At 48.5% G+C, this 21957-nt stretch overlaps 24 non-coding genes across 24 annotated transcripts; 12 read left to right on the top strand and 12 right to left on the bottom strand.

Annotated features, from left to right (window-relative positions):
• Positions 1-530: 530 nt before the first annotated feature.
• On the bottom strand, positions 531-613 carry trnal-cag (transfer RNA leucine (anticodon CAG)). Its single transcript has one exon. It is a non-coding gene; the product is annotated as a tRNA-Leu (tRNA).
• A 96-nt stretch (positions 614-709) lies between these two features.
• trnam-cau (transfer RNA methionine (anticodon CAU)) lies at positions 710-783 on the top strand. Its single transcript has one exon. It is a non-coding gene; the product is annotated as a tRNA-Met (tRNA).
• A 1212-nt stretch (positions 784-1995) lies between these two features.
• Positions 1996-2078, bottom strand: trnal-cag (transfer RNA leucine (anticodon CAG)). Its single transcript has one exon. It is a non-coding gene; the product is annotated as a tRNA-Leu (tRNA).
• A 96-nt stretch (positions 2079-2174) lies between these two features.
• On the top strand, positions 2175-2248 carry trnam-cau (transfer RNA methionine (anticodon CAU)). Its single transcript has one exon. It is a non-coding gene; the product is annotated as a tRNA-Met (tRNA).
• Positions 2249-3454: 1206 nt separating this feature from the next.
• On the bottom strand, positions 3455-3537 carry trnal-cag (transfer RNA leucine (anticodon CAG)). Its single transcript has one exon. It is a non-coding gene; the product is annotated as a tRNA-Leu (tRNA).
• A 96-nt stretch (positions 3538-3633) lies between these two features.
• On the top strand, positions 3634-3707 carry trnam-cau (transfer RNA methionine (anticodon CAU)). The gene has a single exon. It is a non-coding gene; the product is annotated as a tRNA-Met (tRNA).
• Positions 3708-4910: 1203 nt separating this feature from the next.
• On the bottom strand, positions 4911-4993 carry trnal-cag (transfer RNA leucine (anticodon CAG)). Its single transcript has one exon. It is a non-coding gene; the product is annotated as a tRNA-Leu (tRNA).
• A 96-nt stretch (positions 4994-5089) lies between these two features.
• On the top strand, positions 5090-5163 carry trnam-cau (transfer RNA methionine (anticodon CAU)). Its single transcript has one exon. It is a non-coding gene; the product is annotated as a tRNA-Met (tRNA).
• Positions 5164-6367: 1204 nt separating this feature from the next.
• trnal-cag (transfer RNA leucine (anticodon CAG)) lies at positions 6368-6450 on the bottom strand. Its single transcript has one exon. It is a non-coding gene; the product is annotated as a tRNA-Leu (tRNA).
• Positions 6451-6546: 96 nt separating this feature from the next.
• trnam-cau (transfer RNA methionine (anticodon CAU)) lies at positions 6547-6620 on the top strand. The gene has a single exon. It is a non-coding gene; the product is annotated as a tRNA-Met (tRNA).
• Positions 6621-11391: 4771 nt separating this feature from the next.
• trnam-cau (transfer RNA methionine (anticodon CAU)) lies at positions 11392-11465 on the top strand. Its single transcript has one exon. It is a non-coding gene; the product is annotated as a tRNA-Met (tRNA).
• A 1198-nt stretch (positions 11466-12663) lies between these two features.
• Positions 12664-12746, bottom strand: trnal-cag (transfer RNA leucine (anticodon CAG)). The gene has a single exon. It is a non-coding gene; the product is annotated as a tRNA-Leu (tRNA).
• A 96-nt stretch (positions 12747-12842) lies between these two features.
• On the top strand, positions 12843-12916 carry trnam-cau (transfer RNA methionine (anticodon CAU)). Its single transcript has one exon. It is a non-coding gene; the product is annotated as a tRNA-Met (tRNA).
• Positions 12917-14121: 1205 nt separating this feature from the next.
• On the bottom strand, positions 14122-14204 carry trnal-cag (transfer RNA leucine (anticodon CAG)). Its single transcript has one exon. It is a non-coding gene; the product is annotated as a tRNA-Leu (tRNA).
• Positions 14205-14300: 96 nt separating this feature from the next.
• trnam-cau (transfer RNA methionine (anticodon CAU)) lies at positions 14301-14374 on the top strand. The gene has a single exon. It is a non-coding gene; the product is annotated as a tRNA-Met (tRNA).
• A 1205-nt stretch (positions 14375-15579) lies between these two features.
• On the bottom strand, positions 15580-15662 carry trnal-cag (transfer RNA leucine (anticodon CAG)). The gene has a single exon. It is a non-coding gene; the product is annotated as a tRNA-Leu (tRNA).
• Positions 15663-15758: 96 nt separating this feature from the next.
• On the top strand, positions 15759-15832 carry trnam-cau (transfer RNA methionine (anticodon CAU)). The gene has a single exon. It is a non-coding gene; the product is annotated as a tRNA-Met (tRNA).
• A 1205-nt stretch (positions 15833-17037) lies between these two features.
• Positions 17038-17120, bottom strand: trnal-cag (transfer RNA leucine (anticodon CAG)). Its single transcript has one exon. It is a non-coding gene; the product is annotated as a tRNA-Leu (tRNA).
• A 96-nt stretch (positions 17121-17216) lies between these two features.
• On the top strand, positions 17217-17290 carry trnam-cau (transfer RNA methionine (anticodon CAU)). The gene has a single exon. It is a non-coding gene; the product is annotated as a tRNA-Met (tRNA).
• Positions 17291-18495: 1205 nt separating this feature from the next.
• trnal-cag (transfer RNA leucine (anticodon CAG)) lies at positions 18496-18578 on the bottom strand. Its single transcript has one exon. It is a non-coding gene; the product is annotated as a tRNA-Leu (tRNA).
• Positions 18579-18674: 96 nt separating this feature from the next.
• On the top strand, positions 18675-18748 carry trnam-cau (transfer RNA methionine (anticodon CAU)). The gene has a single exon. It is a non-coding gene; the product is annotated as a tRNA-Met (tRNA).
• A 1206-nt stretch (positions 18749-19954) lies between these two features.
• trnal-cag (transfer RNA leucine (anticodon CAG)) lies at positions 19955-20037 on the bottom strand. Its single transcript has one exon. It is a non-coding gene; the product is annotated as a tRNA-Leu (tRNA).
• A 96-nt stretch (positions 20038-20133) lies between these two features.
• Positions 20134-20207, top strand: trnam-cau (transfer RNA methionine (anticodon CAU)). Its single transcript has one exon. It is a non-coding gene; the product is annotated as a tRNA-Met (tRNA).
• Positions 20208-21411: 1204 nt separating this feature from the next.
• Positions 21412-21494, bottom strand: trnal-cag (transfer RNA leucine (anticodon CAG)). The gene has a single exon. It is a non-coding gene; the product is annotated as a tRNA-Leu (tRNA).
• Positions 21495-21957: the final 463 nt, after the last annotated feature.

The following is a 21957-nucleotide window of genomic DNA, read 5'->3' as shown; positions in this document are numbered from 1 at the left end:
TATGCTCCCTTGGCGGGTCTTCCGGCACGTACTATCAAGCCTCTGCAACTGATCCAGGATGCAGCAGCGAGACTGGTCTTCAACGAGCCAAAGAAAGCCCACGTCACACCTCTCTTCATAATTTTGCACTGGCTACCAATAGCTGTTCGCATCAGATTCAAGGTACTGATGTTTGCCTACAAGATAACCACTGGCTCTGCAGCAATATACCTAAAGTCGCTGGTGCAGACCTACGCTTGCTTTCTGGCAAGTGAACGATGCCTCGTGGTGCCATCCCAAAGAGGCACAAAATCACTCTCAAGGACCTTTTCCTGGACTGTTCCCAGCTGGTGGATCGGCCTGCCTATCTCAATTCGAGCAGCGGAGGCTTTAACCCTTTTCAAAAAGTGTCTAAAAACTCATCCTTGTCTTCAACGCCTGCCCAATTAATACTGGCATTTGCCTAATGGCGTCGTTTTGTCAAAGTTAACGCCCTGCTGGCCCAACGTAGCAGAAGACTGAAGTCTCTGTCTGCAGCCAAAGGATAGGTCTGTCAGAAGTGGGATTCGAACCCACGCCTCCAGGGGAGACTGCGACCTGAACGCAGCGCCTTAGACCGCTCGGCCATCCTGACACCCTTGCCTGGCTAGAGATGGCCTGTTCGAGCCGCACCTGAAACCAGGGACCTAGAAGCTACTTTTTCTCTGTTCGGGCCCCCTTTAGCCCACGGGCCTCGTTGGCGCAGTTAGGCAGCGCGTCAGTCTCATAATCTGAAGGTCGTGAGTTCGAGCCTCACACGGGGCAGGGCTGGTTCTTTTTTTCTGATAACTGAGAGAGCTTAGACCAGGGGTGTCAAACTAAATTCCTTTAGGGCCCGAGCCCTGTAGAGTGTTGTTCCAACCCTTCTCAAACACACAAGGCATGTAGTTTTCAAATGAGCCTGAAGGGCATGATTAGTTGGATCAGGTGTGTTCTATCAGATCAGGCTTGAATCTAAACTCTGCAGGTCTCCGGCCTTCCAGGGACTGAGTTTGACACCCGTGGCTTAGAAAGAAAGATTGAGGTTCTCTGTCCCCTTTCGTGTGGGTTTCCCTGTGTCTCCTGGGGGCAAAAGGCCACAGCTCCTCTTCAGGGCAGGTGAAATGATGCTTTGTGGAAAACTGTGAGGTTCCAGGTAAATTCCCTGAATCTCATCCAGCGACATTGCGTGTAGGCCCGTGCAATCCTTTTATTTACAGTGAAGTCAAAATTCTGCATGCATGCTGGCTAATGCTACATGAAGGCAGCAATAGCATCCCTCTCATATGCATGTAACACGTGGCCACGTCCTCCTGAGGTTTTGTGAAGTTTCAAAGGCCATATTGCTGCACTGGCCCGGTCCTGAAGATTTGCCTTGTACAACGTTCGGAAGATTAGACCCTTCCGATCAGAGCAGGCCACACAACTCCTTGTCCAAGCTCTTTGTTTCCTCCAGACTGGACTACTGCTATGCTCCCTTGGCGGGTCTTCCGGCACGTACTATCAAGCCTCTGCAACTGATCCAGGATGCAGCAGCGAGACTGGTCTTCAACGAGCCAAAGAAAGCCCACGTCACACTCTCTTCATAATTTTGCACTGCTACCAATAGCTGTTCGCATCAGATTCAAGGTACTGATGTTTGCCTACAAGATAACCACTGGCTCTGCAGCAAATATACCTAAAGTCGCTGGTGCAGACCTACGCTTGCTTTCTGCAAGTGAACGATGCCTCGTGGTGCCATCCCAAAGAGGCACAAAATCACTCTCAAGGACCTTTTCCTGGACTGTTCCCCAGCTGGTGGATCGGCCTGCCTATCTCAATTCGAGCAGCGGAGGCTTTAACCCTTTTCAAAAAGTGTCTAAAAACTCATCCTTTGTCTTCAACGCCTGCCCAATTAATACTGGCATTTGCCTAATGCGTCGTTTTGTCAAAGTTAACGCCCTGCTGGCCCAACGTAGCAGAAGACTGAAGTCTCTGTCTGCAGCCAAAGGATAGGTCTGTCAGAAGTGGGATTCGAACCCACGCCTCCAGGGGAGACTGCGACCTGAACGCAGCGCCTTAGACCGCTCGGCCATCCTGACACCCTTGCCTGGCTAGAGATGGCCTGTTCGAGCCGCACCTGAAACCAGGGACCTAGAAGCTACTTTTTCTCTGTTCGGGCCCCCTTTAGCCCACGGGCCTCGTTGGCGCAGTTAGGCAGCGCGTCAGTCTCATAATCTGAAGGTCGTGAGTTCGAGCCTCACACGGGGCAGGGCTGGTTCTTTTTTTCTGATAACTGAGAGAGCTTAGACCAGGGGTGTCAAACTAAATTCCTTTAGGGCCCGAGCCCTGTAGAGTGTTGTTCCAACCCTTCTCAAACACACAAGGCATGTAGTTTTCAAATGAGCCTGAAGGGCATGATTAGTTGGATCAGGTGTGTTCTATCAGGCTTGAATCTAAACTCTGCAGGTCTCCGGCCTTCCAGGGACTGAGTTTGACACCCGTGGCTTAGAAAGAAAGATTGAGGTTCTCTGTCCCCTTTCGTGTGGGTTTCCCTGTGTCTCCTGGGGGCAAAAGGCCACAGCTCCTCTTCAGGGCAGGTGAAATGATGCTTTGTGGAAAACTGTGAGGTTCCAGGTAAATTCCCTGAATCTCATCCAGCGACATTGCGTGTAGGCCCGTGCAATCCTTTTATTTACAGTGAAGTCAAAATTCTGCATGCATGCTGGCTAATGCTACATGAAGGCAGCAATAGCATCCCTCTCATATGCATGTAACACGTGGCCACGTCCTCCTGAGGTTTTGTGAAGTTTCAAAGGCCATATTGCTGCACTGGCCCGGTCCTGAAGATTTGCCTTGTACAACGTTCGGAAGATTAGACCCTTCCGATCAGAGCAGGCCACACAACTCCTTGTCCAAGCTCTTTGTTTTCTCCAGACTGGACTACTGCTATGCTCCCTTGGCGGGTCTTCCGGCCAAACTATCAAGCCTCTGCAACTGATCCAGGATGCAGCAGCGAGACTGGTCTTCAACGAGCCAAAGAAAGCCCACGTCACACCTCTCTTCATAATTTTGCACTGGCTACCAATAGCTGTTCGCATCAGATTCAAGGTACTGATGTTTGCCTACAAGATAACCACTGGCTCTGCAGCAATATACCTAAAGTCGCTGGTGCAGACCTACGCTTGCTTTCTGCAAGTGAACGATGCCTCGTGGTGCCATCCCAAAGAGGCACAAAATCACTCTCAAGGACCTTTTCCTGGACTGTTCCCAGCTGGTGGATCGGCCTGCCTATCTCAATTCGAGCAGCGGAGGCTTTAACCCTTTTCAAAAAGTGTCTAAAAACTCATCCTTGTCTTCAACGCCTGCCCAATTAATACTAGCATTTGCCTAATGCGTTCGTTTTGTCAAAGTTAACGCCCTGCTGGCCCAACGTGGCAGAAGACTGAAGTCTCTGTCTGCAGCCAAAGGATAGGTCTGTCAGAAGTGGGATTCGAACCCACGCCTCCAGGGGAGACTGCGACCTGAACGCAGCGCCTTAGACCGCTCGGCCATCCTGACACCCTTGCCTGGCTAGAGATGCCCTGTTCGAGCCACACCTGAAACCAGGGACCTAGAAGCTACTTTATCTCTGTTCGGGCCCCCTCTAGCCCACGGGCCTCGTTGGCGCAGTTAGGCAGCGCGTCAGTCTCATAATCTGAAGGTCGTGAGTTCGAGCCTCACACGGGGCAGGGTGGTGCTTTTTTTCTGATAACTGAGAGAGCTTAGACCAGGGGTATCAAACTAAATTCCTTTAGGGCCCGAGCCCTGTAGAGTGTTGTTCCAACCCTTCTCAAAAACACAAGGCGTGTAGTTTTCAAATGAGCCCGAAGGGCATGATTGGTTGGATCAGGTGTGTTCAATCAGGCTTGAATCTAAACTCTGCAGGTCTCCGGCCTTCCGGGGACTGAGTTTGACACCCGTGGCTCAGAAAGACAGAGTGAGGTTCTCTGTCCCCTTTCGTGTGGGTTTCCCTGTGTCTCCTGGGGGCAAAAGGCCACAGCTCCTCTTCAGGGCAGGTGAAATGATGCTTTGTGGAAAACTGTGAGGTTCCAGGTAAATTCCCTGAATCTCATCCAGCGACATTGCGTGTAGGCCCGTGCAATCCTTTTATTTACAATGAAGTCAAAATTCTGCATTCATGCTGGCTAATGCTACACGAAGGCAGTAATAGCATCCCTCTCATATTCATGTAACACGTGGCCACGTCCTCCTGAGGTTTTGTGAAGTTTCAAAGGCCATATTGCTGCACTGGCCCGGTCCTGAAGATTTGCCTTGTACAACGTTCGGAAGATTAGACCCTTCCGATCAGAGCAGGCCACACAACTCCTTGTCCAAGCTCTTTGTTTTCTCCAGACCGGACTACTGCTACGCTCCCTTGGCGGGTCTTCCGGCACGTACTATCAAGCCTCTGCAACTGATCCAGGATGCAGCAGCGAGACTGGTCTTCAACGAGCCAAAGAAAGCCCACGTCACACCTCTCTTCATAATTTTGCACTGGCTACCAATAGCTGTTCGCATCAGATTCAAGGTACTGATGTTTGCCTACAAGATAACCACTGGCTCTGCAGCAATATACCTAAAGTCGCTGGTGCAGACCTACGCTTGCTTTCTGCAAGTGAACGATGCCTCGTGGTGCCATCCCAAAGAGGCACAAAATCACTCTCAAGGACCTTTTCCTGGACTGTTCCCAGCTGGTGGATCGGCCTGCCTATCTCAATTCGAGCAGCGGAGGCTTTAACCTTTCAAAAAGTGTCTAAAAACTCATCCTTGTCTTCAACGCCTGCCCAATTAATACTGGCATTTGCCTAATGCGTCGTTTTGTCAAAGTTAACGCCCTGCTGGCCCAACGTAGCAGAAGACTGAAGTCTCTGTCTGCAGCCAAAGGATAGGTCTGTCAGAAGTGGGATTCGAACCCACGCCTCCAGGGGAGACTGCGACCTGAACGCAGCGCCTTAGACCGCTCGGCCATCCTGACACCCTTGCCTGGCTAGAGATGGCCTGTTCGAGCCGCACCTGAAACCAGGGACCTAGAAGCTACTTTTTCTCTGTTCGGGCCCCCTTTAGCCCACGGGCCTCGTTGGCGCAGTTAGGCAGCGCGTCAGTCTCATAATCTGAAGGTCGTGAGTTCGAGCCTCACACGGGGCAGGCTGGTTCTTTTTTTCTGATAACTGAGAGAGCTTAGACCAGGGGTGTCAAACTAAATTCCTTTAGGGCCCGAGCCCTGTAGAGTGTTGTTCCAACCCTTCTCAAACACACAAGGCATGTAGTTTTCAAATGAGCCTGAAGGGCATGATTAGTTGGATCAGGTGTGTTCTATCAGGCTTGAATCTAAACTCTGCAGGTCTCCGGCCTTCCAGGGACTGAGTTTGACACCCGTGGCTTAGAAAGAAAGAGTGAGGTTCTCTGTCCCCTTTCGTGTGGGTTTCCCTGTGTCTCCTGGGGGCAAAAGGCCACAGCTCCTCTTCAGGGCAGGTGAAATGATGCTTTGTGGAAAACTGTGAGGTTCCAGGTAAATTCCCTGAATCTCATCCAGCGACATTGCGTGTAGGCCCGTGCAATCCTTTTATTTACAGTGAAGTCAAAATTCTGCATGCATGCTGGCTAATGCTACATGAAGGCAGCAATAGCATCCCTCTCATATGCATGTAACACGTGGCCACGTCCTCCTGAGGTTTTGTGAAGTTTCAAAGGCCATATTGCTGCACTGGCCCGGTCCTGAAGATTTGCCTTGTACAACGTTCGGAAGATTAGACCCTTCCGATCAGAGCAGGCCACACAACTCCTTGTCCAAGCTCTTTGTTTTCTCCAGACTGGACTACTGCTATGCTCCCTTGGCGGGTCTTCCGGCACGTACTATCAAGCCTCTGCAACTGATCCAGGATGCAGCAGCGAGACTGGTCTTCAACGAGCCAAAGAAAGCCCACGTCACACCTCTCTTCATAATTTTGCACTGGCTACCAATAGCTGTTCGCATCAGATTCAAGGTACTGATGTTTGCCTACAAGATAACCACTGGCTCTGCAGCAATATACCTAAAGTCGCTGGTGCAGACCTACGCTTGCTTTCTGCAAGTGAACGATGCCTCGTGGTGCCATCCCAAAGAGGCACAAAATCACTCTCAAGGACCTTTTCCTGGACTGTTCCCAGCTGGTGGATCGGCCTGCCTATCTCAATTCGAGCAGCGGAGGCTTTAACCCTTTTCAAAAAGAGTCTAAAACTCATCCTTGTCTTCAACGCCTGCCCAATTAATACTGGCATTTGCCTAATGCGTCGTTTTGTCAAAGTTAACGCCCTGCTGGCCCAACGTAGCAGAAGACTGAAGTCTCTGTCTGCAGCCAAAGGATAGGTCTGTCAGAAGTGGGATTCGAACCCACGCCTCCAGGGGAGACTGCGACCTGAACGCAGCGCCTTAGACCGCTCGGCCATCCTGACACCCTTGCCTGGCTAGAGATGGCCTGTACGAGCCGCACCTGAAACCAGGGACCTAGAAGCTACTTTTTCTCTGTTCGGGCCCCCTTTAGCCCACGGGCCTCGTTGGCGCAGTTAGGCAGCGCGTCAGTCTCATAATCTGAAGGTCGTGAGTTCGAGCCTCACACGGGGCAGGCTGGTTCTTTTTTTCTGATAACTGAGAGAGCTTAGACCAGGGGTGTCAAACTAAATTCCTTTAGGGCCCGAGCCCTGTAGAGTGTTGTTCCAACCCTTCTCAAACACACAAGGCATGTAGTTTTCAAATGAGCCTGAAGGGCATGATTAGTTGGATCAGGTGTGTTCTATCAGGCTTGAATCTAAACTCTGCAGGTCTCCGGCCTTCCAGGGACTGAGTTTGACACCCGTGGCTTAGAAAGAAAGAGTGAGGTTCTCTGTCCCCTTTCGTGTGGGTTTCCCTGTGTCTCCTGGGGGCAAAAGGCCACAGCTCCTCTTCAGGGCAGGTGAAATGATGCTTTGTGGAAAACTGTGAGGTTCCAGGTAAATTCCCTGAATCTCATCCAGCGACATTGCGTGTAGGCCCGTGCAATCCTTTTATTTACAGTGAAGTCAAAATTCTGCATGCATGCTGGCTAATGCTACATGAAGGCAGCAATAGCATCCCTCTCATATGCATGTAACACGTGGCCACGTCCTCCTGAGGTTTTGTGAAGTTTCAAAGGCCATATTGCTGCACTGGCCCGGTCCTGAAGATTTGCCTTGTACAACGTTCGGAAGATTAGACCCTTCCGATCAGAGCAGGCCACACAACTCCTTGTCCAAGCTCTTTGTTTTCTCCAGACTGGACTACTGCTATGCTCCCTTGGCGGGTCTTCCGGCACGTACTATCAAGCCTCTGCAACTGATCCAGGATGCAGCAGCGAGACTGGTCTTCAACGAGCCAAAGAAAGCCCACGTCACACCTCTCTTCATAATTTTGCACTGGCTACCAATAGCTGTTCGCATCAGATTCAAGGTACTGATGTTTGCCTACAAGATAACCACTGGCTCTGCAGCAATATACCTAAAGTCGCTGGTGCAGACCTACGCTTGCTTTCTGCAAGTGAACGATGCCTCGTGGTGCCATCCCAAAGAGGCACAAAATCACTCTCAAGGACCTTTTCCTGGACTGTTCCCAGCTGGTGGATCGGCCTGCCTATCTCAATTCGAGCAGCGGAGGCTTTAACCCTTTTCAAAAAGTGTCTAAAAACTCATCCTTGTCTTCAACGCCTGCCCAATTAATACTGGCATTTGCCTAATGCGTCGTTTTGTCAAAGTTAACGCCCTGCTGGCCCAACGTAGCAGAAGACTGAAGTCTCTGTCTGCAGCCAAAGGATAGGTCTGTCAGAAGTGGGATTCGAACCCACGCCTCCAGGGGAGACTGCGACCTGAGCGCTAGCTGACGAAGGATAGTCCGACATAATTTCAGAAATGTTGAGCAATGTCGAACTGCGCAGCCAATCGCATCGAAGCGCTATGACATTTGGACCAATCGCGTCGAAGCGCCTTAACATTTCCAGCCAATCAAAAAGCGCAATTTATAACATTATCTTGACATTCGTGACATTTGACCAATCAGAGAGCAGGGGGATTTCGACGGCACGTTTCCGCGTCTCACCGCTAGGTGGAGGGGTCAGCGCTTCTAGTCAGGTGTCAATCAAGTTGCCGAACCGTGCCGAAGGTGTACGAAAGAATGACATCATCCTCAGGGGGCGTGTCAGAGGTAAAAAAGGTTAATTACTCAAGTTTGTGACCTATGACAAGGGTCATTGTCGCGTAGTTCGACATAAAAAGTGGTACGAGATTTGTCAATGGGTGAGTGTTTGTTACCTTTGCATTATAGATGTATAAAAATAAAAAATAATCGTAATCGAACATTATTAGTATCTTGGTTTAGTGTATTTGCATAAGAGAACAACACATCAGGCTTCAGAACAAACATTTACCTGGTCCCATTCATTTGAACGATGTAATGTGATGGTTGTGTTATGTTATGGCTTTCAACAGTGCAAACCAGAGTGTGTAATAATTGTTTATAGACATTTATGTAATGTTGCAGGTATTTTAAGAAATGTTCCTGTCTTGTATCTTTCTCCTCTAAATAGAGATACCAGTTGTAACATTATATATAAGATAAATGGGACTTGTGTCCTAGAAATGAATGAATGAATGAATAAATATATGAATTTAATGAAGTATTTTATGCTCTCTTAAGGGACTCACTTGTATTGTGCATTATATTTGTTATAATGCTTACAGATAGAGAAATGTCAGATGCTGTCTCGTGGCCAAACAACCTTGCTTGGAGGTGTGCTGAAATGCATGTTTTTTATTAGTATCATTAGTATATTTACTGAAAAGGTTTCTTTCTGAATTATGTATTAAGGGTTTTTTTTTTTTTTTTTTTTTTTTCGTCTTAAGCCTCTACTGGACCAGCACAAAGGGTGGTGGAAGAACCTCATGATGCTGAAACAGCAAAGAAGGCCATGGAGCAGAGTCAGCCTGACCCCCAGCCTCATCCCATGCCCCTGCCCCGGCCCCAGCCTACTGCACCTGTGGAAGCAAGAGTTGCAACACAATTTTCAATGGTAAGAATTACTATTTAACTTTTTTAATAATACCACTTAAGAATGTGCTCAATTAAAATTCAAGAAAGTTCAGAACGTAAGATGAAGAAAAAAAGAAAAAGCAAGAATGCTATGAGATGCTGGCTGAGACCTACTAATTGTCACCCCTCTTGTACAGTGGGGGCACCTGTTGTCTGCTGAATGGTCAGTTTGAATATCTCAGATTTGGTTTAAGTCACATGGTCAAGGATAAATGTAGAATGTAACCTGTTTGCTTTCTCTCTTGAGACTAGACTCATGTCCCTCATGGCATCCCTCTCAATACTTCTCATGTGTTAAAGCTACATTATCTTTCTTTCTCAATCTCAGGTAACATACCACATAGATGCTGGCTATCATTAACTGTACACATTAACAATTATTCCATCATGCAAATACTTTGTAGTAATTTCAGGAGTCAATACTGCTAATAAATATGGATGACACTTCTATTCAGAAAGAAATGTTTTTAAAAACCTGCATTTACTTAAAATAGTAATATTAATATAAATCGTAATTCTTGCTATTATAACACATTCTGTCTTCTCACATTTTTGATTTACCAAACCAAGATTTACTGGCTCTCACATTGCTGCAGCAAAGCCAAATCTTAGTGTGGTCAGGAGACCTTCTCAGGTTGAAGACCAACCCAGCGCAGCAGTGTCTTGTGCCTCTATACCAAGCAGTACTGTCTCTGTAAGTAATGGCATAATGTATAAAGTATTCTATAAAGGCACTTTTCACGTTCCATTCTGTACGAATTATTAAACTTGTTCAATTTTTCTTTTAATACCAGAAAACCATATTTTTGTCGATGTTTCAGGGTGTGCCAGTGTTCCAGGGTCTACAAATGGTTCAAAGACTGTCAGCGGTCCATAGGATGCCACTGTTACAGCCTATTTTGCAGAGCACCAATTCACAACCAGCTCCACAAACCATGCCCAAGAGACCCTACAAGGCAAACACTTGCAGGAAGTGTGGAAAATTCAAAACCAGTGCAACGGGACATAGCCAGTACAGGGGCAAGGTGTATATACTGTCCACAGACTGAGAACATTACAAAAGAAAAGTGGTTAGAGTAAATCCGGAGAACCTTCTCCCAAATAATGTATACACTATATATTTTTATTTATTGTTGTGTGTATATAGTTGTTTAAATATAGTTCACTATTGTTAATATTTGTGTCTAACATTATTTTATTTAACTTGCTTTTTTAATCCTATTTAACTTTTACTTTTACCTTTTTAATTTATTGTTTGAAAACTTCATTTAATATTCATTACTTTTCTATTAGCATAATTGTAAAATAAATAAAAAAACAAATTGAGAAATGTGTTTTGATTTCTACATTTATTTTCCTTTTATTTCCCTTTTAAATTTTTTTTTTTGAAAACTTATATAAATTTAATTTGTTTAATATTCATTACTGTTATGTTGGCATAATTGTAAAAAAAAAAAAAAAGAGAATGATTGCTTTTTTATTTGTACTTTAGTAAACATTTCATCAGTACACTGCAACAATAGAACGTATTCCTATAAAAAGATAATTTGCACTTTGTCATTTGTCACAGACATTTTTAAGCATAATAATGACTATTTTTGCATCCTTTTTTAATTAAAAATGACAGATTTAAAGGTGTCTTGAATGAATGTAACCTTAAAAAAAATCTGATTTAATATCAATAAAATCACAACTAATAACATGCTTAAAATAAATATGAATACAACTACACATAATAACATGCTTAATAACAAAAATAATACAACAACTACTAAATAACTAATAATAACAAAACACATTTCCATTGGTGTATTAAAATGTAATAAAAAAATATCAAACAAGCACATATATACATTTAATTAACCTTGAAACTTCATTTATTTAAAGCAATTAACAATAAAACAAAAAGTTGTCTTTAGCTGGATTCGAACCCGCGTCGAGGGGAGCACCTGCAATAGAAAACAGTGTAATATAAATGCGCGAATTTACCGCAAGAAGAAACCGGAAGATGTATCACTGCGCGCATGCTAAGGAAGATCCGTCTTTGAACATCAAATTTCACCCTTTCTTTTCTTCATTTTTTCTTTCTCTTCTTCCCCTTCTCTTTTTCTTCCTTCCCTCTTTTCTTCCCTTCTTCCCCGTCTTTGACGGACTATTGTTCCCCAGCTTGAGCGCAGCGCCTTAGACCGCTCGGCCATCCTGACACCCTTGCCTGGCTAGAGATGGCCTGTTCGAGCCGCACCTGAAACCAGGGACCTAGAAGCTACTTTTTCTCTGTTCGGGCCCCCTTTAGCCCACGGGCCTCGTTGGCGCAGTTAGGCAGCGCGTCAGTCTCATAATCTGAAGGTCGTGAGTTCGAGCCTCACACGGGGCAGGCTGGTTCTTTTTTTCTGATAACTGAGAGAGCTTAGACCAGGGGTGTCAAACTAAATTCCTTTAGGCCCGAGCCCTGTAGAGTGTTGTTCAACCCTTCTCAAACACACAAGGCATGTAGTTTTCAATGAGCCTGAAGGGCATGATTAGTTGGATCAGGTGTGTTCTATCAGGCTTGAATCTAAACTCTGCAGGTCTCCGGCTTCCAGGGACTGAGTTTGACACCCGTGGCTTAGAAAGAAAAGAGTGAGGTTCTCTGTCCCCTTTCGTGTGGTTTCCCTGTGTCTCCTGGGGGCAAAAGGCCACAGCTCCTCTTCAGGGCAGGTGAAATGATGCTTTGTGGAAAACTGTGAGGTTCCAGGTAATTCCCTGAATCTCATCCAGCGACATTGCGTGTAGGCCCGTGCAATCCTTTTATTTACAGTGAAGTCAAAATTCTGCATGCATGCTGCTAATGCTACATGAAGCAGCAATAGCATCCCTCTCATATGCATGTAACACGTGGCCACGTCCTCCTGAGGTTTTGTGAAGTTTCAAAGGCCATATTGCTGCACTGGCCCGGTCCTGAAGATTTGCCTTGTACAACGTTCGGAAGATTAGACCCTTCCGATCAGAGCAGGCCACACAACTCCTTGTCCAAGCTCTTTGTTTTCTCCAGACTGGACTACTGCTATGCTCCCTTGGCGGGTCTTCCGGCACGTACTATCAAGCCTCTGCAACTGATCCAGGATGCAGCAGCGAGACTGGTCTTCAACGAGCCAAAGAAAGCCCACGTCACACCTCTCTTCATAATTTTGCACTGGCTACCAATAGCTGTTCGCATCAGATTCAAGGTACTGATGTTTGCCTACAAGATAACCACTGGCTCTGCAGCAATATACCTAAAGTCGCTGGTGCAGACCTACGCTTGCTTTCTGCAAGTGAACGATGCCTCGTGGTGCCATCCCAAAGAGGCACAAAATCACTCTCAAGGACCTTTTCCTGGACTGTTCCCAGCTGGTGGATCGGCCTGCCTATCTCAATTCGAGCAGCGGAGGCTTTAACCCTTTTCAAAAAGTGTCTAAAAACTCATCCTTGTCTTCAACGCCTGCCCAATTAATACTGGCATTTGCCTAATGCGTCGTTTTGTCAAAGTTAACGCCCTGCTGGCCCAACGTAGCAGAAGACTGAAGTCTCTGTCTGCAGCCAAAGGATAGGTCTGTCAGAAGTGGGATTCGAACCCACGCCTCCAGGGGAGACTGCGACCTGAACGCAGCGCCTTAGACCGCTCGGCCATCCTGACACCCTTGCCTGGCTAGAGATGGCCTGTTCGAGCCGCACCTGAAACCAGGGACCTAGAAGCTACTTTTTCTCTGTTCGGGCCCCCTTTAGCCCACGGGCCTCGTTGGCGCAGTTAGGCAGCGCGTCAGTCTCATAATCTGAAGGTCGTGAGTTCGAGCCTCACACGGGGCAGGCTGGTTCTTTTTTTCTGATAACTGAGAGAGCTTAGACCAGGGGTGTCAAACTAAATTCCTTTAGGGCCCGAGCCCTGTAGAGTGTTGTTCCAACCCTTCTCAAACACACAAGGCATGTAGTTTTCAAATGAGCCTGAAGGGCATGATTAGTTGGATCAGGTGTGTTCTATCAGGCTTGAATCTAAACTCTGCAGGTCTCCGGCCTTCCAGGGACTGAGTTTGACACCCGTGGCTTAGAAAGAAAGAGTGAGGTTCTCTGTCCCCTTTCGTGTGGGTTTCCCTGTGTCTCCTGGGGGCAAAAGGCCACAGCTCCTCTTCAGGGCAGGTGAAATGATGCTTTGTGGAAAACTGTGAGGTTCCAGGTAAATTCCCTGAATCTCATCCAGCGACATTGCGTGTAGGCCCGTGCAATCCTTTTATTTACAGTGAAGTCAAAATTCTGCATGCATGCTGGCTAATGCTACATGAAGGCAGCAATAGCATCCCTCTCATATGCATGTAACACGTGGCCACGTCCTCCTGAGGTTTTGTGAAGTTTCAAAGGCCATATTGCTGCACTGGCCCGGTCCTGAAGATTTGCCTTGTACAACGTTCGGAAGATTAGACCCTTCCGATCAGAGCAGGCCACACAACTCCTTGTCCAAGCTCTTTGTTTTCTCCAGACTGGACTACTGCTATGCTCCCTTGGCGGGTCTTCCGGCACGTACTATCAAGCCTCTGCAACTGATCCAGGATGCAGCAGCGAGACTGGTCTTCAACGAGCCAAAGAAAGCCCACGTCACACCTCTCTTCATAATTTTGCACTGGCTACCAATAGCTGTTCGCATCAGATTCAAGGTACTGATGTTTGCCTACAAGATAACCACTGGCTCTGCAGCAATATACCTAAAGTCGCTGGTGCAGACCTACGCTTGCTTTCTGCAAGTGAACGATGCCTCGTGGTGCCATCCCAAAGAGGCACAAAATCACTCTCAAGGACCTTTTCCTGGACTGTTCCCAGCTGGTGGATCGGCCTGCCTATCTCAATTCGAGCAGCGGAGGCTTTAACCCTTTTCAAAAAGTGTCTAAAAACTCATCCTTGTCTTCAACGCCTGCCCAATTAATACTGGCATTTGCCTAATGCGTCGTTTTGTCAAAGTTAACGCCCTGCTGGCCCAACGTAGCAGAAGACTGAAGTCTCTGTCTGCAGCCAAAGGATAGGTCTGTCAGAAGTGGGATTCGAACCCACGCCTCCAGGGGAGACTGCGACCTGAACGCAGCGCCTTAGACCGCTCGGCCATCCTGACACCCTTGCCTGGCTAGAGATGGCCTGTTCGAGCCGCACCTGAAACCAGGGACCTAGAAGCTACTTTTTCTCTGTTCGGGCCCCCTTTAGCCCACGGGCCTCGTTGGCGCAGTTAGGCAGCGCGTCAGTCTCATAATCTGAAGGTCGTGAGTTCGAGCCTCACACGGGGCAGGCTGGTTCTTTTTTTCTGATAACTGAGAGAGCTTAGACCAGGGGTGTCAAACTAAATTCCTTTAGGGCCCGAGCCCTGTAGAGTGTTGTTCCAACCCTTCTCAAACACACAAGGCATGTAGTTTTCAAATGAGCCTGAAGGGCATGATTAGTTGGATCAGGTGTGTTCTATCAGGCTTGAATCTAAACTCTGCAGGTCTCCGGCCTTCCAGGGACTGAGTTTGACACCCGTGGCTTAGAAAGAAAGAGTGAGGTTCTCTGTCCCCTTTCGTGTGGGTTTCCCTGTGTCTCCTGGGGGCAAAAGGCCACAGCTCCTCTTCAGGGCAGGTGAAATGATGCTTTGTGGAAAACTGTGAGGTTCCAGGTAAATTCCCTGAATCTCATCCAGCGACATTGCGTGTAGGCCCGTGCAATCCTTTTATTTACAGTGAAGTCAAAATTCTGCATGCATGCTGGCTAATGCTACATGAAGGCAGCAATAGCATCCCTCTCATATGCATGTAACACGTGGCCACGTCCTCCTGAGGTTTTGTGAAGTTTCAAAGGCCATATTGCTGCACTGGCCCGGTCCTGAAGATTTGCCTTGTACAACGTTCGGAAGATTAGACCCTTCCGATCAGAGCAGGCCACACAACTCCTTGTCCAAGCTCTTTGTTTTCTCCAGACTGGACTACTGCTATGCTCCCTTGGCGGGTCTTCCGGCACGTACTATCAAGCCTCTGCAACTGATCCAGGATGCAGCAGCGAGACTGGTCTTCAACGAGCCAAAGAAAGCCCACGTCACACCTCTCTTCATAATTTTGCACTGGCTACCAATAGCTGTTCGCATCAGATTCAAGGTACTGATGTTTGCCTACAAGATAACCACTGGCTCTGCAGCAATATACCTAAAGTCGCTGGTGCAGACCTACGCTTGCTTTCTGCAAGTGAACGATGCCTCGTGGTGCCATCCCAAAGAGGCACAAAATCACTCTCAAGGACCTTTTCCTGGACTGTTCCCAGCTGGTGGATCGGCCTGCCTATCTCAATTCGAGCAGCGGAGGCTTTAACCCTTTTCAAAAAGTGTCTAAAAACTCATCCTTGTCTTCAACGCCTGCCCAATTAATACTGGCATTTGCCTAATGCGTCGTTTTGTCAAAGTTAACGCCCTGCTGGCCCAACGTAGCAGAAGACTGAAGTCTCTGTCTGCAGCCAAAGGATAGGTCTGTCAGAAGTGGGATTCGAACCCACGCCTCCAGGGGAGACTGCGACCTGAACGCAGCGCCTTAGACCGCTCGGCCATCCTGACACCCTTGCCTGGCTAGAGATGGCCTGTTCGAGCCGCACCTGAAACCAGGGACCTAGAAGCTACTTTTTCTCTGTTCGGGCCCCCTTTAGCCCACGGGCCTCGTTGGCGCAGTTAGGCAGCGCGTCAGTCTCATAATCTGAAGGTCGTGAGTTCGAGCCTCACACGGGGCAGGCTGGTTCTTTTTTTCTGATAACTGAGAGAGCTTAGACCAGGGGTGTCAAACTAAATTCCTTTAGGGCCCGAGCCCTGTAGAGTGTTGTTCCAACCCTTCTCAAACACACAAGGCATGTAGTTTTCAAATGAGCCTGAAGGGCATGATTAGTTGGATCAGGTGTGTTCTATCAGGCTTGAATCTAAACTCTGCAGGTCTCCGGCCTTCCAGGGACTGAGTTTGACACCCGTGGCTTAGAAAGAAAGAGTGAGGTTCTCTGTCCCCTTTCGTGTGGGTTTCCCTGTGTCTCCTGGGGGCAAAAGGCCACAGCTCCTCTTCAGGGCAGGTGAAATGATGCTTTGTGGAAAACTGTGAGGTTCCAGGTAAATTCCCTGAATCTCATCCAGCGACATTGCGTGTAGGCCCGTGCAATCCTTTTATTTACAGTGAAGTCAAAATTCTGCATGCATGCTGGCTAATGCTACATGAAGGCAGCAATAGCATCCCTCTCATATTCATGTAACACGTGGCCACGTCCTCCTGAGGTTTTGTGAAGTTTCAAAGGCCATATTGCTGCACTGGCCCGGTCCTGAAGATTTGCCTTGTACAACGTTCGGAAGATTAGACCCTTCCGATCAGAGCAGGCCACACAACTCCTTGTCCAAGCTCTTTGTTTTCTCCAGACTGGACTACTGCTATGCTCCCTTGGCGGGTCTTCCGGCACGTACTATCAAGCCTCTGCAACTGATCCAGGATGCAGCAGCGAGACTGGTCTTCAACGAGCCAAAGAAAGCCCACGTCACACCTCTCTTCATAATTTTGCACTGGCTACCAATAGCTGTTCGCATCAGATTCAAGGTACTGATGTTTGCCTACAAGATAACCACTGGCTCTGCAGCAATATACCTAAAGTCGCTGGTGCAGACCTACGCTTGCTTTCTGCAAGTGAACGATGCCTCGTGGTGCCATCCCAAAGAGGCACAAAATCACTCTCAAGGACCTTTTCCTGGACTGTTCCCAGCTGGTGGATCGGCCTGCCTATCTCAATTCGAGCAGCGGAGGCTTTAACCCTTTTCAAAAAGTGTCTAAAAACTCATCCTTGTCTTCAACGCCTGCCCAATTAATACTGGCATTTGCCTAATGCGTCGTTTTGTCAAAGTTAACGCCCTGCTGGCCCAACGTAGCAGAAGACTGAAGTCTCTGTCTGCAGCCAAAGGATAGGTCTGTCAGAAGTGGGATTCGAACCCACGCCTCCAGGGGAGACTGCGACCTGAACGCAGCGCCTTAGACCGCTCGGCCATCCTGACACCCTTGCCTGGCTAGAGATGGCCTGTTCGAGCCGCACCTGAAACCAGGGACCTAGAAGCTACTTTTTCTCTGTTCGGGCCCCCTTTAGCCCACGGGCCTCGTTGGCGCAGTTAGGCAGCGCGTCAGTCTCATAATCTGAAGGTCGTGAGTTCGAGCCTCACACGGGGCAGGGCTGGTTCTTTTTTTCTGATAACTGAGAGAGCTTAGACCAGGGGTGTCAAACTAAATTCCTTTAGGCCCGAGCCCTGTAGAGTGTTGTTCCAACCCTTCTCAAACACACAAGGCATGTAGTTTTCAAATGAGCCTGAAGGGCATGATTAGTTGGATCAGGTGTGTTCTATCAGGCTTGAATCTAAACTCTGCAGGTCTCCGGCCTTCCAGGGACTGAGTTTGACACCCGTGGCTTAGAAAGAAAGAGTGAGGTTCTCTGTCCCCTTTCGTGTGGGTTTCCCTGTGTCTCCTGGGGGCAAAAGGCCACAGCTCCTCTTCAGGGCAGGTGAAATGATGCTTTGTGGAAAACTGTGAGGTTCCAGGTAAATTCCCTGAATCTCATCCAGCGACATTGCGTGTAGGCCCGTGCAATCCTTTTATTTACAGTGAAGTCAAAATTCTGCATGCATGCTGGCTAATGCTACATGAAGGCAGCAATAGCATCCCTCTCATATTCATGTAACACGTGGCCACGTCCTCCTGAGGTTTTGTGAAGTTTCAAAGGCCATATTGCTGCACTGGCCCGGTCCTGAAGATTTGCCTTGTACAACGTTCGGAAGATTAGACCCTTCCGATCAGAGCAGGCCACACAACTCCTTGTCCAAGCTCTTTGTTTTCTCCAGACTGGACTACTGCTATGCTCCCTTGGCGGGTCTTCCGGCACGTACTATCAAGCCTCTGCAACTGATCCAGGATGCAGCAGCGAGACTGGTCTTCAACGAGCCAAAGAAAGCCCACGTCACACCTCTCTTCATAATTTTGCACTGGCTACCAATAGCTGTTCGCATCAGATTCAAGGTACTGATGTTTGCCTACAAGATAACCACTGGCTCTGCAGCAATATACCTAAAGTCGCTGGTGCAGACCTACGCTTGCTTTCTGCAAGTGAACGATGCCTCGTGGTGCCATCCCAAAGAGGCACAAAATCACTCTCAAGGACCTTTTCCTGGACTGTTCCCAGCTGGTGGATCGGCCTGCCTATCTCAATTCGAGCAGCGGAGGCTTTAACCCTTTTCAAAAAGTGTCTAAAAACTCATCCTTGTCTTCAACGCCTGCCCAATTAATACTGGCATTTGCCTAATGCGTCGTTTTGTCAAAGTTAACGCCCTGCTGGCCCAACGTAGCAGAAGACTGAAGTCTCTGTCTGCAGCCAAAGGATAGGTCTGTCAGAAGTGGGATTCGAACCCACGCCTCCAGGGGAGACTGCGACCTGAACGCAGCGCCTTAGACCGCTCGGCCATCCTGACACCCTTGCCTGGCTAGAGATGGCCTGTTCGAGCCGCACCTGAAACCAGGGACCTAGAAGCTACTTTTTCTCTGTTCGGGCCCCCTTTAGCCCACGGGCCTCGTTGGCGCAGTTAGGCAGCGCGTCAGTCTCATAATCTGAAGGTCGTGAGTTCGAGCCTCACACGGGGCAGGGTGGTTCTTTTTTTCTGATAACTGAGAGAGCTTAGACCAGGGGTGTCAAACTAAATTCCTTTAGGGCCCGAGCCCTGTAGAGTGTTGTTCCAACCCTTCTCAAACACACAAGGCATGTAGTTTTCAAATGAGCCTGAAGGGCATGATTAGTTGGATCAGGTGTGTTCTATCAGGCTTGAATCTAAACTCTGCAGGTCTCCGGCCTTTCCAGGGACTGAGTTTGACACCCGTGGCTTAGAAAGAAAGAGTGAGGTTCTCTGTCCCCTTTCGTGTGGGTTTCCCTGTGTCTCCTGGGGGCAAAAGGCCACAGCTCCTCTTCAGGGCAGGTGAAATGATGCTTTGTGGAAAACTGTGAGGTTCCAGGTAAATTCCCTGAATCTCATCCAGCGACATTGCGTGTAGGCCCGTGCAATCCTTTTATTTACAGTGAAGTCAAAATTCTGCATGCATGCTGGCTAATGCTACATGAAGGCAGCAATAGCATCCCTCTCATATGCATGTAACACGTGGCCACGTCCTCCTGAGGTTTTGTGAAGTTTCAAAGGCCATATTGCTGCACTGGCCCGGTCCTGAAGATTTGCCTTGTACAACGTTCGGAAGATTAGACCCTTCCGATCAGAGCAGGCCACACAACTCCTTGTCCAAGCTCTTTGTTTTCTCCAGACTGGACTACTGCTATGCTCCCTTGGCGGGTCTTCCGGCACGTACTATCAAGCCTCTGCAACTGATCCAGGATGCAGCAGCGAGACTGGTCTTCAACGAGCCAAAGAAAGCCCACGTCACACCTCTCTTCATAATTTTGCACTGGCTACCAATAGCTGTTCGCATCAGATTCAAGGTACTGATGTTTGCCTACAAGATAACCACTGGCTCTGCAGCAATATACCTAAAGTCGCTGGTGCAGACCTACGCTTGCTTTCTGCAAGTGAACGATGCCTCGTGGTGCCATCCCAAAGAGGCACAAAATCACTCTCAAGGACCTTTTCCTGGACTGTTCCCAGCTGGTGGATCGGCCTGCCTATCTCAATTCGAGCAGCGGAGGCTTTAACCCTTTTCAAAAAGTGTCTAAAAACTCATCCTTGTCTTCAACGCCTGCCCAATTAATACTGGCATTTGCCTAATGCGTCGTTTTGTCAAAGTTAACGCCCTGCTGGCCCAACGTAGCAGAAGACTGAAGTCTCTGTCTGCAGCCAAAGGATAGGTCTGTCAGAAGTGGGATTCGAACCCACGCCTCCAGGGGAGACTGCGACCTGAACGCAGCGCCTTAGACCGCTCGGCCATCCTGACACCCTTGCCTGGCTAGAGATGGCCTGTTCGAGTCGCACCTGAAACCAGGGACCTAGAAGCTACTTTTTCTCTGTTCGGGCCCCCTTTAGCCCACGGGCCTCGTTGGCGCAGTTAGGCAGCGCGTCAGTCTCATAATCTGAAGGTCGTGAGTTCGAGCCTCACACGGGGCAGGCTGGTTCTTTTTTTCTGATAACTGAGAGAGCTTGGACCAGGGGTGTCAAACTAAATTCCTTTAGGGCCCGAGCCCTGTAGAGTGTTGTTCCAACCCTTCTCAAACACACAAGGCATGTAGTTTTCAAATGAGCCTGAAGGGGCATGATTAGTTGGATCAGGTGTGTTCTATCAGGCTTGAATCTAAACTCTGCAGGTCTCCGGCCTTCCAGGGACTGAGTTGACACCCGTGGCTTAGAAAGAAAGATTGAGGTTCTCTGTCCCCTTTAGTGTGGGGTTTCCCTGTGTCTCCTGGGGGCAAAAGGCCACAGCTCCTCTTCAGGGCAGGTGAAATGATGCTTGTGGAAAACTGTGAGGTTCCAGGTAAATTCCCTGAATCTCATCCAGCGACATTGCGTGTAGGCCCGTGCAATCCTTTTATTTACAGTGAAGTCAAAATTCTGCATGCATGCTGGCTAATGCTACATGAAGGCAGCAATAGCATCCCTCTCATATGCATGTAACACGTGGCCACGTCCTCCTGAGGTTTTGTGAAGTTTCAAAGGCCATATTGCTGCACTGGCCCGGTCCTGAAGATTTGCCTTGTACAACGTTCGGAAGATTAGACCCTTCCGATCAGAGCAGGCCACACAACTCCTTGTCCAAGCTCTTTGTTTTCTCCAGACTGGACTACTGCTATGCTCCCTTGGCGGGTCTTCCGGCACGTACTATCAAGCCTCTGCAACTGATCCAGGATGCAGCAGCGAGACTGGTCTTCAACGAGCCAAAGAAAGCCCACGTCACACCTCTCTTCATAATTTTGCACTGGCTACCAATAGCTGTTCGCATCAGATTCAAGGTACTGATGTTTGCCTACAAGATAACCACTGGCTCTGCAGCAATATACCTAAAGTCGCTGGTGCAGACCTACGCTTGCTTTCTGCAAGTGAACGATGCCTCGTGGTGCCATCCCAAAGAGGCACAAAATCACTCTCAAGGACCTTTTCCTGGACTGTTCCCAGCTGGTGGATCGGCCTGCCTATCTCAATTCGAGCAGCGGAGGCTTTAACCTTTTCAAAAAGTGTCTAAAAACTCATCCTTGTCTTCAACGCCTGCCCAATTAATACTGGCATTTGCCTAATGCGTCGTTTTGTCAAAGTTAACGCCCTGCTGGCCCAACGTAGCAGAAGACTGAAGTCTCTGTCTGCAGCCAAAGGATAGGTCTGTCAGAAGTGGGATTCGAACCCACGCCTCCAGGGGAGACTGCGACCTGAACGCAGCGCCTTAGACCGCTCGGCCATCCTGACACCCTTGCCTGGCTAGAGATGGCCTGTTCGAGCCGCCCACCTGAAACCAGGGACCTAGAAGCTACTTTTTCTCTGTTCGGCCCCCTTTAAGCCCACGGGCCTCGTTGGCGCAGTTAGGCAGCGCGTCAGTCTCATAATAATCTGAAGGTCGAGTTCGAGCCTCACACGGGGCAGGCTGGTGTCTTGTTTTTCTGATAACTGAGAGAGCTTAGACCAGGGGGTGTCAAACTAAATTCCTTTAGGGCCCGGAGCCCTGTAGAGTGTTGTTCCAACAACCTTCTCAAACACACAAGGCATGTAGTTTTCAAATGAGCCTGAAGGGCATGATTAGTTGGATCAGGTGTGTTTCTATCAGGCTTGAATCTAAACTCTGCAGGTCTCCGGCCTTCCGGGGACTGAGTTTTGACACCCGTGGCTCTAGAAAGAAAGAGTGAGGTTCTCTGTCCCCTTTCGTGTGGGTTTC

This window comes from Carassius auratus, unplaced genomic scaffold (genome assembly GCF_003368295.1).
Source record: "Carassius auratus strain Wakin unplaced genomic scaffold, ASM336829v1 scaf_tig00021499, whole genome shotgun sequence".
NCBI classification, from domain to species: Eukaryota; Metazoa; Chordata; class Actinopteri; order Cypriniformes; family Cyprinidae; genus Carassius; species Carassius auratus.
Note: the sequence above shows the minus strand (reverse complement) of the source record. Positions and strands in the feature narration are given on the sequence as shown.